This window comes from Triticum aestivum, chromosome 3B, assembly GCF_018294505.1.
Source record: "Triticum aestivum cultivar Chinese Spring chromosome 3B, IWGSC CS RefSeq v2.1, whole genome shotgun sequence".
Taxonomy (NCBI): domain Eukaryota; kingdom Viridiplantae; phylum Streptophyta; class Magnoliopsida; order Poales; family Poaceae; genus Triticum; species Triticum aestivum.
Window position 1 is genome coordinate 717742429 of NC_057801.1, and position 20071 is coordinate 717762499.

At 47.4% G+C, this 20071-nt stretch overlaps 1 pseudogene; it reads right to left on the reverse strand.

The window, feature by feature from the left end:
- Positions 1-5147: 5147 nt before the first annotated feature.
- Positions 5148-14425, reverse strand: LOC123067747 (probable LRR receptor-like serine/threonine-protein kinase At1g56140; annotated as a pseudogene).
- Between the last annotated feature and the right edge of the window lie 5646 nt (positions 14426-20071).

Below are 20071 nucleotides of genomic sequence, written 5' to 3' on the forward strand. Positions count from 1 at the left end.
CAACAAGAGACATTAAAAAGGTTTACACAGGGTCTTAATCTAAAAAGAAACCTTTGAGCGGGGCCCTGCTGCACGTCTGCGCCTTTGTCTCCGTTGTGCCGTATCCTGGAAGGGTGTAGCATGATGATCATCTGTAAAAAAAGAGAAAACCCAGGTGAAAGACTTCGTGCGAAAAGTTGGTTATTCTTAATGAACCATGAAAATGCAATCTATTATTGTATTAATAGGGTCAAGCCAAACTATGGGCCTTTTTACATGCAGGCAACCCCTAGCACCATCTATGGGGGTATATCCATCGACCCAAGCTCAGGTTTATCTGGGTGCTACAACTAGTGGTGCGCCGGACTCATCTAACCGTGTCCGCGGTCTTGACGACCGATCATTTATTCTGGTTGGAGAGGTCGTTCAGTGTTCGGCTTCTAGAGCCGCCACATGTTCTTCCGCATGTAAGGAACACTCTATATTTCTGCTAACTATAATGACGTCACGTGGACCAGGCATCTTAAGTTTAAGATAAGCGTAGTGCGGTACTGCGTTGAAACGAGCGAAGGTCGTTCTTCCGAGTAGTGCGTGATAGCCACTTCGGAATGGAGCGATGTCGAAGATTAATTCTTCGCTTCGGAAGTTGTCGGGAGAACCGAATACAACCTCTAGTACTAGAGAGCCCGTGCAGCGGGCCTCTACGCCTGGTATTACTCCTTTGAAGGTAGTATTACTTTGGCTGATTCTTGACGGGTCTATTCCCATTTTGCGGACAGTGTCCTAATGTATCAGATTGAGACTACTGCCGCCGTACATAAGGACTCGGGTGAGATGGTATCCGTCAATTATTTGGTCGAGCACCAGAGCAGCCGATCCTCCATGCCGAATACTAGTCGGATGATCCCTGCGATCAAAAGTGATCGGGCAGGCCGACCAAGGGTTGAACTTGGGGGCAATGGGCTCTACAATGTATATGTCTCGGAGTGCGCGCTTGCGCCTCCTCTTTGGTATGTGAGTTGCTTAAATCATGTTCACTGTTTTGACCTCTGGTGGGAATTTTTTCTGTATCCGAGTGTTCGGCTGGCGAGGCTCATCCTCATCTTCACTTGGCGTCTCCCTCCCCTTGTGTTCGGTGTTTAGTTTGCTAGCCTGCTTGAAGACCCAGCATTATCTGTTGGTGTGATTTGCAGGTTTTTCGGGGGTGCCATGAATTTGACATAATTTGTCTAGAATCTTGTTTAGGCTGGACGGTACATCTCTGCTGCCTTTAAATGGTCTTTTCTGTTGACTGGGTCGAGAGCCCCTGAATCCGGCGTTTACCGCCATGTTGTCTGGGTTGTCTTCATTATTTCGACGCTTGTTTCTATTGCGTCACGGTTTCCCGTTGCCATCCCTGACTTCGGATGTGCCTGGGTCGCTGGTGCCGCTACGGGCCAACCAACTATCCTCGCCCGTGCAAAAGCGGGTCATAAGGCTTGTTAGGGCTGCCATTGTCCCCGGTTTTTCCTGGCCGAGGTGTCTGGCGAGCCATTCGTTCCGGACACTGTGTTTGAAAGCCGCTAAGGCTTCGGCGTCCGGGCAGTCGACGATTTGATTCTTCTTGGTGAGAAATCTGTTCCACAGCTTACGGGCTGACTCTCTGGGTTGTTGAATTATGTGACTTAAATCGTCTGCATCCGGAGGTCGGACATAGGTCCCTTGGAAATTAGCCCTAAAAGCATCCTCAAGTTCTTCCCAACTGCCAATTGAGTTTTCGGGGAGGCTTTTCAACTAGTGTCGAGATGGTCCCTTCAACTTGAGGGGCAGGTATTTGATGGCGTGGAGATCATCTCTGCGAGCCATGTGGATGTGAAGGATAAAGTCCTCAATCCAGACCCCGGGGTCTGTCGTTCCGTCGTATGCCTCTATGTTCAGGGTTTGAATCCCTCTGGAAATTCATGATCCAGCACCTCGTCGGTGAAGCACAGGGGGTGCGTGGCACCCCTGTATTTGGATGTGTCATGGCATTCTTCTGACGGTTGTAGTGTTCGGTATTGATTCCGAGCTTTTATTCGATCAGTATAGTCATTTGGACGGTCATGATCCTATGCCGGAGCACGCTTCCTAGATCCATAGATGGACCTGGTCATACCGGCTTTTTTGTCCAGGTGCTCGCGTAAATCGTGCGCTGACTTGTGTGCGGCGTCATTAGCCGCCCTGTCGCGGCCACGAGGTGGTCGGTCCGGCTGATCGGCCATTTTATTTTTCGGCTAAATGGGATCTATAGCTTCATCGTCGAATTCGGGTAGCAGCTTGCGCTTTGGGTAGCTCTTTGTGTGGTGATCGCCGCCGTATTTTTCATCAGTGTCGATCACTTTGTTCCATCTGCGGTTGAGCGTATCCTGCGCGGCCTTAAGCCTTTGCTTCTGCTTCTTCAAGCTCCTCGCGGTGGCAATAAGCCTTCTATGGAGGTTCTCTTGTTCCAAGTGCCTTTCCGGGATGATGTGTGCATCGTCGTCCCGACTGTTCTCCTCTCCGGAGACAGGTTGATGAGTTTTACCCTCGGCATCGCCGTGATCGGACAGCGGCTCCGGATTATGTTCGTCGTCCCCTGGCTCATCCTGCTCCATCACTGGGTCCACGGGGTCGTCGTTTCCTTTGGAGTCGACCAGCGTATTATTTCTTCTTGCGCTGTTATCGTTGTTTTTATTGTGGCGGGATTTAGAGCGGCGCCTACGTCGTCGCTTTGGTTGCTTCTCGAGGGGATTATCCTCCGTTGCATCCTTCCGTTCCTCGCCGTTGTTTTCTTTGGGTGTATCCACCATGTATATATCATATGATGAGGTGGCTGTCCAGCGCCCCGTGGGCGGTGGTTCCTGTTCATCTCCAGCATCGTCGTTCATACCGTCGATGTCTTCGGAGTCGAAGTCAAGCGTGTCGGTTAAGTCATCGACAGTGGCTACCAAGTGGGTGGTGAGTGGGAAACGAATTTCTTCGTCGTCCGCTTCCCACTCGAGCCGGACATAGTTCGGCCAAGAGTCTCCTGATAGGGAGAGAGATTTCAGTGAATTTAGCACATCGCCCAAGGGTGAGTGCTGAAGGATATCCGCAAAGGTAAACTCCATGATCGGTTCCTACTCAAATTCGATAGGCACAGACGCGCGTGGTTCGGAACCTATGGCCGGAGACGAGTCCGAGGGTCCGATGACACAGATCTATTTGGAGGTGAAGTCTGTGTTCGGCTCTAGCGCCGATGAGTGTGCGTCCTCCGTGGCAGGGTCCATCCACCCGCCCTAGGATGGCACGATCTGCTCCGGATTAAAAGCCGGGGCAGCCATAAGTGTGATCTCCTGAACACCGTCCGATGGCAGATCTAAGTCATGCTCATCGTCACCGTTCGGCGCACCTGCCATGGGCTCGAATCCGTCGAAGATCAAATCTCCGCGGATGTCGGCGGTGTAGTTCAGGCTTCCAAACCTGACCTAATGGCGAGGGGCGTAGCTATCGATCTGCTCTAGATGGCCAAGCGAGTTGGCCCGCAGTATGAAGCCGCCAAATACGAAGATCTGACCGAGGAGAAGAACCTCACCCCGGATCGCATCGTTGCAGATGATTGAAGGAGCCATCAAGCCTTATCGTGACGGCACAATGGAACTCTCAATGAAAGCACCAATGTCGGTGTCAAAACCGGCGGATCTCGGGTAGGGGGTCCCGAACTGTGCGTCTAAGGCTAATGGTAACAGGAGGCAGGGGACACAATGTTTACCCAGGTTTGAACCCTCTCAATGGAGGTAATACCCTACTTCCTGCTTGATTAATCTTGATGATATGAGTATTACAAGAGTTGATCTACCACGAGATCATACAGGCTAAACCCTAGAAGCTAGCCTATGATTATTATTGTTCTTGTCCTATAGACTAAACCCTCCGGTTTATATAAACACCGAAGGGGGCTAGGGTTACACAGAGACGGTTACAGAGAAAGAGATCTACATATCTGAATTGCCAAGCTTGCCTTCCACGCAAAGGAGAGTCCCACCCGGACACGGGACGAAGTCTTCAATCTTGTATCTTCATAGTCCAACAGTCCGGCCAAAGTATATAGTCCGGCTGTCCGAGGACCCCCTAATCCAGGACTCCCTCACCCGCCGCCAAGGAGCAGCGCCGCCACCACGTCCGCCGCCGGCCACCACGCCGGGTCACCGGACCACCGCCAAGCCGAGTGACACCGCCGCTGCCCCCTGCCCCGGGCCAGGAGGACGCGACGGCAGGGGAGAGGATGAAGGGGCGAGGCCGAGAGCAGAGGCGCGGGGGCTGCCCCGGCCGCCTCTCGGGGAGGCGACACGAGGGCGGAAGGAGGGGCGGGGAAGGAAGGGCGGGGGAAGGGGGCGGATTCGGGCCGCGCGCCGGCAAGGGCGATCGGATCCCGCCGGAGACGGGCAGGGGAAGGCGGCGGCGAGGGTTTCAGGGGCGGGAGCGGGTCGAGGGTAGGGTTTACTGTTACCTGTCCAGCCTCTCTTCACAATATTATCTTTATGTCAAAATACTATTCTTAAAAGCTAACCACATAAAAAGAAGTTTAATTTTAAGAGGTATTTTGATATACCATAAATTCCTAAAAGGACATTTTACTTGAGCCATCTTTAACACTAGATAAAAGGATCCGACAGAAAAACACCAGATTTATTCATCTTCCAAACTAGTCTTGGCCATGGGCAACCCTGCCCAAACGGCCCGACCCGACCCGACGCTGCTCCCGGGCTGGGCCCGGGCCTAGATTTTGAGCCTGAAGGCCGAGCCCGGGCTCATCTTTTTCATGTTTTTTGAAGGGTCGGCCCGGCCGGCCCAAAGCCCGATGGGCTTTTACTCGTTCGGGCTGGGCTTGGGCTCAGAAAACAGGCCCGATGACCGGGCCGGGCCAGGCCCGGCCCTGGGTTTTTTGCATCGGGTTTGGCTAGGCCCGGCCCGAAGCCCGGCCCGGCATGGCCAGGTATATTCTAAACGCCGTTCTCTTCATTCAAGACTACGTACTTCTACTTCTCTACACAAACTAACGAAATATGATGAGTAATTGAGTATAGCAATGAAGGAATCAGGAGTTCAGGACCCAATGTTGGAAAGGACAAGATCACAAGATCCAAGTTCTCAACTCGAACTAAAATCTGCAGCCTTGCAGGCAGGGGTATTCACGTTCCCTCGTCGATCCCGCCACTAGAACAACGCGACAGAGCCAGCGGCGAGGTGTCCCTGTGGATCCCGAGTTTGTTGCTGGAGCTGGACGGCACGCTGAATTGGTTACCTGAAGACTGCTGAACCGACGACCCCGACCCTGGGATGTAGCTGCTGCTGAAGCTCCTGACCTGCCATTCCAGGACGTAGCTAGGCCTCATGGTGCTGTCCACGTCCGTCGGTCATCTCGATGTCTTCCGTGAGCATGGCCACGACCTTGGACATCGCTGGGCGTCGCTGGGGCAGGCCCATCGTGCAAAGAAGAGCAACGTTAATGAGTCGTGCAGCCTCTTCCTCGTCGAATTCAGCGACTTTACTGTCTAACAATTCGAGTGTCCGATGGCTTTCTTGCAGATGCCAGGCCTGCAAGTTGTGATAAGGTTTGATTTCGTCAGTGTACTAAACTAAGTGAAGTAGATGGTTATCATGAGAAGCTTACACAACCAAGAAGATACTTCTCATCTTCCTCGAGACAGTCATCGAAGTTCCGGCGTACAGCGATGATCTCCAGTGCCACGACGCCAAATGCAAAAACATCGGCCTTTTCCGTCAGGTGTCCCATCATCGCGTACTCAGGTGCGAGATAGCCACTAAAACCAGAGAAAACGGTGAGCGTCTGATTGATTTTCTGTTATCAAGGTGCATGGAATGATTAAGATGGACAACAAATGTTCTTACAGCGTCCCAGCGACTCCGGTGTTGAGATGTGTCATGCTGTCCTTATAATGCCTGGACAGCCCGAAGTCGGAGATCTTAGGGTTGAGATCGGCGTCGAGCAAGACATTGCTGGCTTTGATGTCCCTGTGCACTATTCTCATGCTGGACTCTTCATGAAGATATGCTAGACCTCTTGCAATGCCTACACATATCTCAAAGCGTGTCCTCCAATCCAGGTTCAAATCTATCTTGCCTGCATTTTCACCGAAGATTTAGATACTTGGAAGGGTACTTGCTTTTCATGGCACCAAGGAAGAAAGTTGAGGTGGACAATAAAAACAAAAGGTATACCAAGGATTGCTTGGTTGAGGCTCCCTTGTTCCAGGTACTCATAGACCAAAAGTGGCGTCTTACTGTCGATGCAACAACCGTGCAACTTCACGAGGTTTCGGTGCTGTACCGTAGATATGGTTGCAATTTCTGTCATGAACTCCTTTTTCCCTTGATGAGATGTAGAAGACAGCTGCTTTACAGCTACCATTCTCCCATCAAGTAGCTTACCCTGTACACAAAAGATACAACCCATGATTTCCCCATTACAAATAGATACAACCCATGATTTCAGCATGAAAGAAGTACATTATGTTTAGGTAGATTGCGAATAGCAACGATCTACACAATGAAATGCGGAACTGCTTAATCTTGCTGGAAATGTAACCGACCTTGTAAACCAGTCCATATCCCCCTCTTCCGAGAATATTAGCAGGACTAAAACTGTCTGTAGCAGACTTTATTTCACCATAACTGAAGACGTTAGGCCTTCCAACTATACTGAACAGCTCTGCAAATGCCACACCAGGGAAAAAGATGAGGATGCACCTGTCAGTTTCTCCCCATGATTACCACATCAATTTTACTGTTTGTGTTACCTTCCATTTCCATCTCTAACTTCCTTCTTTTCTGTCTCCAAACAAAGGCCCAGGCGAGTGCTAGAAAGCCTAATACTGCAACACAGACTACAACTCCGACAACCAAACCTATTTTGCTGGTTTTGCTTTTCTGTGGACCAGGAACCCCTTCACCGTTGCTACCTACAGTAGGAGTAAGATAATAAAAAGCAGACTGTTGTAATATGAATTATTTATGTAAATTGAATAGCAACTAGCACAAGTAACAGTACCATAAGAAGATACGCTTAATGCTGAGATTGATGGCCCGTAGAACCCTTGGATAGGAATGCAACAAGTTCCCTTTCCAGCCCAAAAGAGATGAATATCAATGAAATTATTCGTTACTTCAACAATGTACTGCTTTTGAACAACAGTATAAGATCTTCCATTTGTTAATATATTCAAGAATATATTCACCTGGACGTATATATTATCATTTGTTAAAAAAAATGAGAATCACTGCAAAATATTATCATTTGTTAATATATTCAAGAATAAACCACCTGGACGTATATATTGAAAATCCTCTTTCCCAGACTTATCCATGTCTGGTCGTCTGGGAAATAGATCTCTGCAAACTGCAGTACAACGTTGTACATGCCATTCTTGAGCCCAATGCCATAGTATCTCAATGAAGAGGGTGACATTCTGGCTGTCTGAAATAGTTCAGAATCAAGAGTGTTGGTAAACCGGCGAGAAGTGTATACTATGTAACTCTCATTCATGGAATCCATAGGTCTCCCGATGTTGCTAACACCCCATCTCGTTGAGTTTGTAACGTAGTATGATGCAAGTTGAAGACTGGCATCATCAGGTTCATAAATGGAGTTGTCTGAGGCTCTGATGGGTCTCGAACCACCAGAGTCCACCGCAAAGGAGGAATCTACAAATTAGAAGAAATAAAGAAGTGATACCGAGATTCTAGTGATGCCCAGAACAGATACTGCTAAGAATTAAGAGATAAGGACTCACAAGATGGAGAACCAAAACATGGAGTATCTCGCTGAAGACAATTTAGTCCTGAAGGCAAAATACTAGGAACAAAATAGACCATTAAATCACATGGTGAATATAAGTTTTTCATAGATACGAGGGGCAACTAAATGAAGCAATGAAAAAAAAAACTGTTGTTTGAGTTATCTATCACAAAGTTGTTCCACACCAAATTCCTAAAAGAAATACCATTCAGACTGTTAGGTCACAAACTGCCATGTTCATGAAAGTTTCTGGTTTCACAGTACAAATTGAAAATAGCAGACATGTATTGATTTTGTTTTTTGCGGGAAAAGACATGTATTGATTTGTCTGCCTTCTAAATGGGAATTAGAAGAGAAAAACCTACACTTGCAAATTATTATTGTTAACCCAAGAAGGGTATCTTCCTAAGAGTATATTGTATGACAGGTCACTGCAAAGACAGATGGAAGACATGTTGATCAAAAGGAGGAAGAAAAAATAAAAGACCAAATCACATCCAACCTGCAATTGCGACTAGCAGATATACATGATGTCAGTATGAAAGAGGAAAATCAAATTAAAACGAAGGAAGTAAACAGCTCACATAGTAGTAAGTGAAGGGCTAATCATGTCTGGTAGGCTGCCAGAGAAGTTATTGCTCCCAAGAAATCTGATTCATCTGAATTTTAGTTTGGGGAAAATGAAAATACTACTTCAAACAGGACTGCTAAAAAAACTAGATTATATACAGATATCCTTACAGGAAATTGAGGCGATTAAGGTTCAGAAGGGCTGGAGAAACTTTGCCTGTGATGATGTTAAAACTCAAGTCCCTGCCTCACCCAGAATGTACAAAGAGCTTTTAGCACAAACATACTTTACTCTCAGCTATACAGTAGATTCCAAACAGTTCCCCAATAATATTAAACTCATAATTTTCATCGAACTTACAGAGAATAGAGTTTAACAAATTTCGAGAAGTCCACTGAATCAAGACTGTCAGATATCCTGGAGTTTCTGAGAACTCTGCAGGAAGAGAAAAAAAACGGTTAAGGACTATCGCACAAATGCGAAGACATAGAAAGTTGTGAAGTGCAAACTGACAAAAGGTTGTTAAGAGCAAATTATCACCGTACAGAGTACTCAGCGATGTCATGTTAACCACAAAAGCCAACAAAGACACCTCTCCCATTAAATCACCTATTCGCCTTCACAATATAAAACTTAGTAAACAACAAGCCTGATTTTTGCACTAAGTGCATAACAGGTGTCACTAATCTAAAGTAGGAAGAACCTACAAATTTTTCAAGTTGACAAGATTAGAAAAACTTGCAGGAATGGGACCGTCAAAGTAATTTCCATGGAGTCTCCTGCATTGACACACACATCTAATTAGCTGAGAAACGAATCAATTCCTTTACAAATTTGAAAGCGGGCTCCCAAAAACTGTAACTTCAGTCCTATCATGAACATCGTAAACATATGTGGATCATTCCATGGCTCAATTTCATAATTTTCATCAACAAATTCTTCATATGATATCTTACAGGTCCGTCAAATTTGATAAGCTTCCGATGTAATCAGGTATCTTCCCAGTAAACTCGTTATCTGATGCCCATCTGGATAGATAAAAGCGAAGTTAATACGCTGATTGTGACTTATTGACTTTATAACAGATCAGAAAGTATGATAAGAGAATTCACAGGGTTTTCAGGTTCTTAAGTTTGGAAAAGGTAGATGGTAGCTCTCCACTTAAACCACAACTATCGATATACCTGAAATTGAAAGAGAGAAATGGTTATGCTGAGTTTGTGAAAAATATGAGATGATTGAATATTTGTGTTGTATTGATCAGACCCTTGTGTATGGTATATATAGGAGTACAAGAGGGGTAGAGACTTGAAGTACAAGACAAGTTACATGTGGTTTAAACTAATTCTATCTCTATCTCTTTATCTCTAACTTAAACCCAATTATATTTCTAACATTCCCCCTCAGTCGCAGCGGGAGTGTAGCGGACGATTACGACTGAATTTGAAGTCTTGCTCTTTTGTCGTCTTCTCCGCTGCGCCATCATCCACTGCGTCTCTGATGGGTTGGCAGTTAGGGCGGTGACTGTGTCCCCTTCTGGTGCCTTCCTGCCTTCTCCTCTATTCCCTCCCGCAGTCACAGCGGGAGTGTCGTGAACGCAAGTGACGAGGCGGACGCTGTTGACTGGAGTTGTTGCCGATGAGTTGCTGTAGACGTAGCCATTAATGTCGAGGTAGCCGATCATGGTGATGTAGCCGTGGTCGAGGTAGTCGTGGTCGATGGTGTGGTCGTCGTGGATGATGAAGCCGCACAAAACCGGACGCGCAAAAAAATGCGCTATGACGGAGCTGCAGACGTGGACGATACACCTTGCTGATGTCAGAGGGTGCCGTCGGCGATGAGTCCACCTATTTTGCCAAGACCGGAGGAAGCCCATCGAGCACACATCGGTTTTGCCAGAACCGTGTGGCCGTGTAGGGTCGTCACTGTAGTGACGCCGTGTCGATGCAGTCGTGCCGTCGTGGATGACGCAATCGATGCCGTCGTCGTGACGCGGTCGATGCCGTCGTCGAGGTCACGTCTTGCAGAAAAGTCTGTCAGAGGACGCTAGGTGTCCATCTTATGGACGAGGCGGCAGCAACGGTGTGTTGATGAAGATGTTGGTGAAGACCACGTTGATGAAGACCTTGACGATGAAGTGTCGGCGATGGCGTCGCGGTGGCGTGTCGACGATCATGCATCACTTGAAGGCGTCCCTCCATGGCGACGAAGTGTCGACGGCCTGTCGTGCCGAAGAAGTATGTTGCTCGTAACCTGGCGTAGTCGTACAGCTTCATGTTGATTTTGTAGCTCACTCGCTGGAGGAGTCGGCCGCTCCAGGTGCGGTAGGTTGATGTAGATAGCTCCCGATGCAGTGAAGTCAGATCGCTCGATGCAGACGTAAGGTCGATGCAGTGGCGCGGGCTGCAGATCGGTCGAAGTAGAGGTGGCATACGCGGCAGGAGGAGGCACGTGCCGGAGTCCAGGTTTTGCTGCATGCGTCTCCTCGTACGAGATTGGTTTGCGTGGCCATGTGCATGATTCATGGATGGATATGTGCGCATGCAAGCTTGCTTTGCATGGGCGTACCTACGCATGGCTGGACGAACCTTTGGTGAAGCTTGATGTCGAGGGGCAAGGTGATGTGGCGTTGATGAAGATCGGATCACATGCCTGTTGGAGGAGCCGGCGTCCGCTGTTCTGGGTCGCGCTCGCACGATGGCGTCCACGCCTGTGCGCGTGGCCCAATTGGGGAAGGCACCGTGCCGCTCGTAATAGATCGATCCATGGCGTTGTTGATGTCGTAGCCGAGGGATCGATCCGCTGCTCATCGGCGGGTGTGCGCTACCTCCGGCACATGGCTCGGAGCAGCTGCACGTGGTTGCCGGCTTGAAGTTGTGCGAGAGTTGGCACCGGGCCGACGAAGCACCGATTTCTGCTGAAGATTTTCGCTGAATAATGGGCTAGATCAATAGGTTTATTTGGAGGCTAAAAGGAATTGATCGAAACTAGTTAAGGAATTGATCTATTGCTTGTGAACTCGAAAACTGGATCTAAAACTACGTGACCGATCTAATATTTGATTGATCGGGTGCCGCGCCCCCGGGAGAGATTAATCTCCCCGGGGGTGGCGAGCTGCGGAAGTGGTGGAAGGTCCTAGGATCGGCGTCGTTGGACAAACCGCTCTGATACCATGTAGAAGTGCATGCTCTAGCCAATGCAATCAAAAGACCGATCTGATGGAAGAGGCTAGGCAACACATTATACGTCAACACTCCCCCTCACATGTGGCTCTCTCAGGCCTAAACGTGGACCGAAAGTGGGCTGCAATTTAATTGTGCCAGCCGGGTCTTGAACTCAAGACCTCTTGGCTCTGATACCATGTGAAAAATATGAGATGATTGAATATTTGTGTTGTATTGATCAGACCCTTGTGTAGGGTATATATAGGAGTACAAGAGGGGTAGAGACTTGGAGTACAAGACAAGTTACATGTGGTTTAAACTAATTCTATCTCTATCTCTTTATCTCTAACTTAAACCCAATTATATTTCTAACAGAGTTCTGGTACATGGGTCTTACAAGGAAAATTAGGTCAAGCAGAACCAAGACATAATAGTTGCTCAAGTTTGGTCAGGTTTTCTACTACTGGGAGTGGACTGACGAACTTATTTGCGCTAATGCCCCTGAAACACAAGGAAATGGAGTTTCAGAAAATACAAAAATGGTGGAACAATTGGTACTTGAAAAATCAGGTGCTTGATTTATGCAGCCTACACTTTTGTTTTACTTTGTGGTAACTTCCAGAAACAAAAAGATTTTGAGCATCATCAAAATAAAATGAACCAACAGATCGACAAGCTCCACATGGCTACAATATTTTTGTGCTGGATTTGAGTTGCCACAATAAAAAGAGGTATATTATCTTACAGTGCAACGAGATTCTTGAGGTTACCCAGCTCCTTCGGTAAAACTCCAGTTAACGCATTGATTACCAAAGATCTTGTAATTTTAAGAGAAAACAGGGCAAGTTATGCACTACACGAGATACCACGTAATAGTACTACCATTTACATTTAAATGCTTCAGAGAAACACAAACCGGAATTCTTACAGATACTGCAACCGAGTGAGCTTTCCAAGAAACGCTGGCAAAGATCCAGTCAAGTAATTCTGCGCTAAATCCCTGAAAGCGCGTCAGATAATCAATGTAAAACTAATGTTTCCAAATTTGCATATGCAAAAACACTTATTGGCTAGCAGGCATCAGCATTTAATTCGTATAGGCTTTGTAAAGTAAAAGCAATTAGAACAACCACGCTACCAAGGGATATGTAACATAAATGTTACCGCATGAACTGTAAAAGTAGCAGGAACCTGTTTGAGTTAAACGGCATGTTTCTAGCTATTGGAAAAGTATATCGATTGAAAATAGCATGCAAATAAAGGAAAGGACATCTGAAAACCAAACAGATCTACTGAAAGAGGCATAACTAAGCAACAGAGGAACTGTATGTATAAAACATGAATACTCTGTTTGCACCATTCTGACCTATAGTTGTAAGACCAGAACAAATAGTCTATAAAAGTCTACTGTACAGTCTGTACTTCCTCTCTTGCCTGCTTATGGCATGCAAAAGACACTATCTAAGGCAACTGTAGCTTGTAATTACGAGCTCCATGGTGGAAATAGTTCATACAGGTTTGTCAGGTAAGTCAGATTTTGCAGTTCCGCAGGAATCTGACCAACCACATTTAGTGTATATACTTTCCTGCGTGAACAAATGGAAGAACAATAAGTAATATGGTAACATCTTGAAAGCATCGACTAGGACGACAACATGCAACTATATTCATACAAAGCACGAACTGTTATTGGATCATATCCACTTTTTACATCAAGTTTGTCAAAGCAATATATACTCCCTCCGTTCCTAAATATTTGTCTTTCTAGAGATATCAACAAGTGACTACATACGAAGCAAAATGAGTGAATCTTCACTCTAAAATATGTCTATATACATCCGTATGTAGTCACTTGTCTAAAGCTCTAGAAAGACAAATATTTAGAAACGGAGGGAGTAGATCATAAATAAATTCTAATACGCGGTTCTTGTTTTTTTAGACGCGAAAACAGTAGGATATCATCCTACTGTACAATTTTATTAGGCTATAGAATGTGGGATTGTCTTATATGGATTGCTAGAAAAATCTCGAACATTGCTTGTTGACGGTAGACACTTCAATCTAACAATGAAGTAAGCCTCCCTATAAGTGCCATTGATGGGTGGTATGAGAATCTTTTGGTCTTACTATTTTTAGACAAGGAACTGCATTTGTCTGATACAGGTCATTGGCTTACAGCAGTAGTGCACTCATTGAGGCCCGAGCTACAAAATGTCAGCTCTAACTGTACTACCACCAACTACAATTCAAGCTGAAATATAACATTTTTATAGCAAACTTGGGCTAACTTTCAACTTGCAAACTGAGGGTTTCCTGCAAGGTCCAACCAGTACCCCAGAGCGAACATGCATCTTACATCTTGGTGATGTGGCAAACTGTGCTGATGTTGTAGGAGCAGTCGCACTTTTATGGCCGGATTGAAGTTTGGGTTATTATCTATGTCTGTGTTGTCGATGGCCGCACCGCCGCAAGGCTCGCCACTGATGTTCCACGCCTCGGATGCCCGCAGGCCCCACCGCCAGAAGATGGCGTTCAGCGGGGCCACTGCGCTTGCACAATTGAAGCGTGTTTTAAGAGGAACATAATGAAATATATAGGTACTACTCCCTCCGTTTCTAAATATAAGTCTTTGTAGAGATTCCATTATAAACTACATATGAATGTATATAGATGCATTTTAAGTGTGAATTCATTCATTTTGCTCCATATGTAGTCCACCTAGTAAAATCTCTATAAAGACTTACATTTAGGAACGGAGGGAGTACTATAAAATTCATTGTACTTGTGCCCACTGCCACGCACCTTCAGACGGATCTGTCTGCGCTTGCCGCTGAGCTCGAGCAGACATGGCGATAGCAGCACAAGGCCGATCAAGCAACAAGACGGCGAGACCAGCAGCTCATGTCGTCGCCTCATCGTTCTTGCTTCCCTTTCCCTCTCTGTCGCCTGACTGGGATTGATAGTGAAGGATGCCTTGCTACTACTCTCAAAGGGGGTACATTGACCAGGCTACAGCTATCATTTTGTCAACGAAGGGAAGATACTCCTAGTTAAGCCCCGCTTGGCATTTTTGTATAATTCTCCACATAGTTACACGCGCATATTCTAGCGTGCGCAGAGAGAATACCAGCGAATGAAAACACCCGTGTGTTCATCGCTTGGTGGAAGAAACCTCCATGACAGAAAAATGGCCTTCACTTTCAGTTGGCCGAGATTTCAGAACAGAGCACCTGGGACTACAAGAAACTCAGATAAAAATCCATCAAATTGGCACACGTACCAGCAAAAATCCAATGAGAAAGGTGTCGCGTTATTCACCTCGATGACGAGGCCGTCCTCTCGGCCGCCGCTCACCCGCCATATAGCTCGTCGGTGAGGCGCATGTCGGCGGCGGTGGGCGTCACACTAAGAAGCGCAGAGCGCCGGGGAGCGCTGCTTGCGCAGCTGGGGCGACAAGGGGCGTCACCGGACAGGACGAGGAGCGCTGCCCGACGAGGAGATGTTGCGCCGCCGGTCGGAAGGCCGCCGCCATGGGCGTCCTTTTCTCGAGTAAATTGCAAAAAACCATCACAATTAAGACCCTAATTCAAAAAACCACCGCCTTTCATTTTTCTTTTAAAAAACCATCAACATTGTGTTAATAGTTTTCATAAAACACTGACAGACCGATTAGAACGTTTTAAGTGGAAATCTGATGACTGAGACCCGCTGTCAGGTGTCACTTGTCTCGGGGCGAGACGGCAGCCGTCACGCGCCGTTAGAACATTTGGCAAAAAAAATATTGCTCCTTCTTCTACCTACCGTCGTCGCCGCCGCCACAAGAGCTCAGCACGCGCACCGCCGCCGTAGAGCGCGCCCTCTACCTCGCCGAAGAACCACCGTGTCGGGGTCCTATTTCTCCTTCCCCGCGGCTCCCGCCTGTGCAGATCCGCGCTCGCACCCTCCGCGTGCATGCCATCGCTTATGCCGGCTCGGCAGACCACCTCGTCACCGGCGCGAATCCTCCAGCACCGGTCGTCAGCGCCGCCACCTCCAGCTCCCCCCGCACGCTTCCCGTCCTGCTTCTCCCGTGACGTGCTCCATGCCACGCTCGCCGCCGGCTGCGGTCCGAGCTGCGCGCCCGGACAGCAGCCTCTCCAGCCGCGCTCGCCGCCAGGGGATGGAACGAGACGCGCGCGCCGGACAGCCTGCCGCGGACCACCACCTCCAGCTCCTCCCCCCGCGCTTGCCCTCCTCCTCCCGTCTCCTACTACAGGCCATGCTCACTGCCCGCCGCGGGCCACCAAGCTGGAGCAGCAGGTCCTCCCGACCACACCGGACACTATTCTACTCGGTTGGTTGCTTGGCCACGTTGGCGCGGGAACGCTTCTCGCTCCTGGTCGCTACATGCTCAGTTCCGGAGAGGCGGAGAGCTGCAGGCCGCTCCACCAATGGCAGCATCTTGCCAAGTGCACACTGCGCACACAAGGTGTTCGAGAGAATGCGAGAGAGAGAGAGAGAGAGAGAGAAGAGTGTGTGTGCACGTTGACAAGCGGGCCCTACGCCCAGTTTAACGGCCCAGTCAAACAAGGTCAAGTTTTGTTGCCAGGTCCGCACTGACAATGGGTCCCATCTGTCAGATCCGGCAGCCGAATGGTCACGAACTGACAGTTGAGGAAGTCCGAGCTAAACTAGAAGCACTTGCGGGAAATCTAGGAGACTGGAGCAAAGCAACATTCAGCAGTGTTCGAGGTGAGATCCGAACGCTAAAAAAGGAGCTAGAGAGGTTGCGTGGCAGCCCAAACAGGTCTGGACCGAGTCATGTAGAGGTCAAGATCAATGATAGGCTGATCGAGCTATATCTAAGGGAAGAACTCATGTGGAGACAGCGGTCCAGAGTGCAATGGTTATCGGGGGGAGATCGCAATACCCACTTCTTCCACCTTCGGGCGTCCATGCGCAGGCGGAAAAATTTGATTAAGGCTCTTCAAAAACCGGACGGTTAGGTTACTGAAGATGTGACAGAGATGCAGCAGCTAGCACGGGAGTATTATAAGCTCCTGTATACCTCAGAAGGAATTCAAGGCGTGGACGAAGTTCTACAACATGTCCCAGTGAAGGTTACAGCCGCCATGAATGAGCAGCTTCTTGCACCATATGATGAGAAGGAAGTTAAAACAACGCTCTTTCAAATGTTTCCCACCAAGGCCCCTAGTCCGGATGGCTTCCCAGCGCACTTCTTTCAGCGACACTGGGATGTTTGTGGTACAGCGGTAACTAAGGCAGTTCTGGGCATTGTTCGAGGGGAGGAGAGCCCGGCTTGCTTGAATGATACTATGCTGGTCCTTATACCCAAGGTATCAAATCCTACTATGTTGTCTCAATTTCGTCCCATAGCTTTATGTAATGTGTTCTACAAAATTGCTTCGAAAGTTCTTGCAAACCGTCTTAAGGTTATCTTGCCGGAGATCATATCAGAAGAGCAGTCGGCCTTTGTTCCAGGACGGCTCATTACAGACAATATAATCTCAGCTTACGAGTGTTTGCACTTCATGAAGCGAAACAAATCCAAGGATAACATTTTTTATGCTCTCAAGCTCGACATGATGAAAGCTTATGATAGAGTGGAATGGGGGTATCTTAAAGCAATTATGGAGAAGCTAGGTTTTGTAGCACCTTAGGTTTCAGTAATCATGAATATGGTGAGCTCAGTTTCCTTCTCAGTAATGTTTATGGAAGCAAGTTAGAAGAATTTAATCCCACACGTGGAATCCGTCAGGGAGATCCCATCTCTCCATATCTTTTCTTGTTGGCAGCAGAGGGCCTTTCGTGCCTGTTAAACTCACACAATCAGTCATCCCAACTTTGCGGCATTAAGGTGGCACCGACGGCTCCGGAGGTGAACCATCTTTTGTTCGCGGATGATAGCTTGCTGTTTTTCAGGGCAAGTATTAATGGAGCCGAGAAGGTATCAAACCTGTTGGATACATATTGTATGGCCTCAGGGCAGAGAATTAACAAGGAAAAGTCATCTATATTCTTTAGTAAGAAAACCCCACAGATTGTGAAGGATGCAATCAAAGGTTATCTTCAAGTGCCTAATGAGTCCTTGAGTGACAGATACCTAGGGATGCCGACAGATGTTGGGCATTCGAAAAAAGGCACTTTCAAGTACTTGAGTGACCGTGTCTGGGATAAAGTAAAGGGATGGATGAGCAAGTGTCTGTCAACGGGAGGTAAGGAGGTTCTCATAAAATCAGTAGCTCAAGCTATCCCGGTATACTCGATGTCTTGTTTCAAACTCCCACGTGGTTTGTGTGATCACATCAAGTCAATTATACGCAAGTTTTGGTGGGGATGCAAGTAAGGGGAACGAAAACCAGCTTGGGTCTCATGGGAGGTGATGACACGGCCTAAATACCTGGGGGGTCTCGGATTTAGGGACTTGGAATTATTCAATCTTGCATTGTTGGCACGGCAAGCATGGAGGTTGCTTCAAGAGCCCTCAACGCTTAGTGCAAGAATCCTTAAGGCCTCATATTTTCCACAAGGTTTAGTTCTGGAGGCTGAACTTGGTACTCGGCCATCCCAAATATGGAGGGCTATTCTTGATGGTCGGGATATGCTCAAGCAAGGTTTAATACGCAGGATCGGTAACGGCCAAAGCACAAGTATTTGGGATGATAACTGGATCCCCAAAGAAACAACGCCAAGGCCAATAACCTCGCTCATTCCAAATCCTCCTGAGAGGGTTTCGGATCTGTTACAGCCAGCTAATGCCTCCTAGAATGTGGGACTGGTTCGCACTATATTTTTACCCATTGATGCAGAGGCGATCTTGTGGATTCCGGTATGTACTAGAAACACTGAAGATTTCTGGGCGTGGGCACCGGACAGCAAAGGCAGATTCTCAGTGAGCTCAGCGTATAAATTTATGATCAAAACAAAACTTCAGCGAGAGAGTTGGCTAGAGGGACGGAGTGGGACATCCAACGAACAAGCTGAAGGAAAATCCTGGACATCACTTTGGAACTTGACAGTGCCATCAAAAGTGAAAGTATTTATGTGGAGGCTAGCAAGGCATTCACTTCCAACCACGGATGTTCTACGACGAAACATGGCCGTCCAAGATGCATGTCCCCTGTGCGGCTGCAAGGACTCATGGAGGCATGCGCTCCTTTCATGTACCATGCCACGCTGTATTTGGGCTCTCTCAGACGATCAACTTGTGGCGCAGATGACTTCCAATGAAGAAACAAACGCCAAGCACTGGATGTTCGAGATGCATGCTACACTAAGCCATGACCTGTTCACGAGAATGGTGGTAACATTATGGTCAGTTTGTATGTTCGGCGGAAAGCAATCCATGAGGCAATATTTCAGAGCCCGGTACAAACCATCACCTTTGTGGATTCCTACTTACATGAGCTGCAACAGCTACAGAAGCCGACTGTGCGGCCTTCTGGGGTCGGCCGATCTCCTCGACCAACAGAGGAAAGATGGCTAGCGCCGTCCCAAGACTGCATGAAGATGAATGTTGATGGTGCAATCGCTCGCCACAGAAGAGGAGGAGCAATTTCGGCAATATGTAGAGACAGTCAAGGACTTTACCTTGGGTCCTCATCGATGGTGTATCCTGGTGTGACTGCCCCAGTGATGCTCGAGACATTCGCCTGCAGGGAAGCTCTATCACTAGCAGAGGATCTTAATTTGCATAAGATCACGGTGGCGTGTGACAGTCAGGGAGTGATTGACGACATCAACAAGGGGACAGGAGGACCCCATGCTGCTATAGTACATGAAATAATAGGTCGTAAAAGTGGTTTTCAGTTTTGTAATTTCATTCATGAGCGTAGAAACTATAACTTTGAGGCTCATAAGCTCGCCAAGTTCTCTTGTAACCTGCAATTAGGTAGACATGTGTGGTTGGGAACTCTCATGACCCAACAGTTGTACCTATGAATATTGTTTTGGAATAAAAAGCTTGGCGAGTTCTTCTCAAAAAAAAATCTGTCAGATCCGGCGTCAATACACATTTAGTGACCGATAGTGTTTTCTGAAAACTGTCAGCACAATATTGGCGGTTTTTTGAAAAAAAAATCGAAAGGTAGTGGTTTTTTTAATTAGAGTCTCCAATTGTGGTGGTTTTTTTTGCAATTTACTCCCTTTTCTCCGCTCTCGTCTTTTTTAGGGGTGGTCCGCCCTCGTCGTTCTTGGAGCAGAACAGGCCGACATTCTACAGACAGCCCAAAAACAGCGGCCTTTTTCTTCCCACACCAATCCGTAGCGACTTATCCGTGAGTGTAGTATCTTTATTTTTTCCAAGGTTGTAAATAAATTACACCAGGATTTCAGTAATTCTATACTAGTCCGGACCAAAATCAACCCTACCAAATTTTAATCATGACCATAATATTGCTCTTGCTGGTTACCAGTTTTTTTATATGTCTATAATCCATAGCTAACTCTACTTGATTTTCTATTTGACAACTAAAACCATAGCAAAAATGTTGGCTAGTCAAATTTTCAATGAAATTTTCTTGGGCTCAAATCAAACATATTCATACAATGCAAACATGGCCC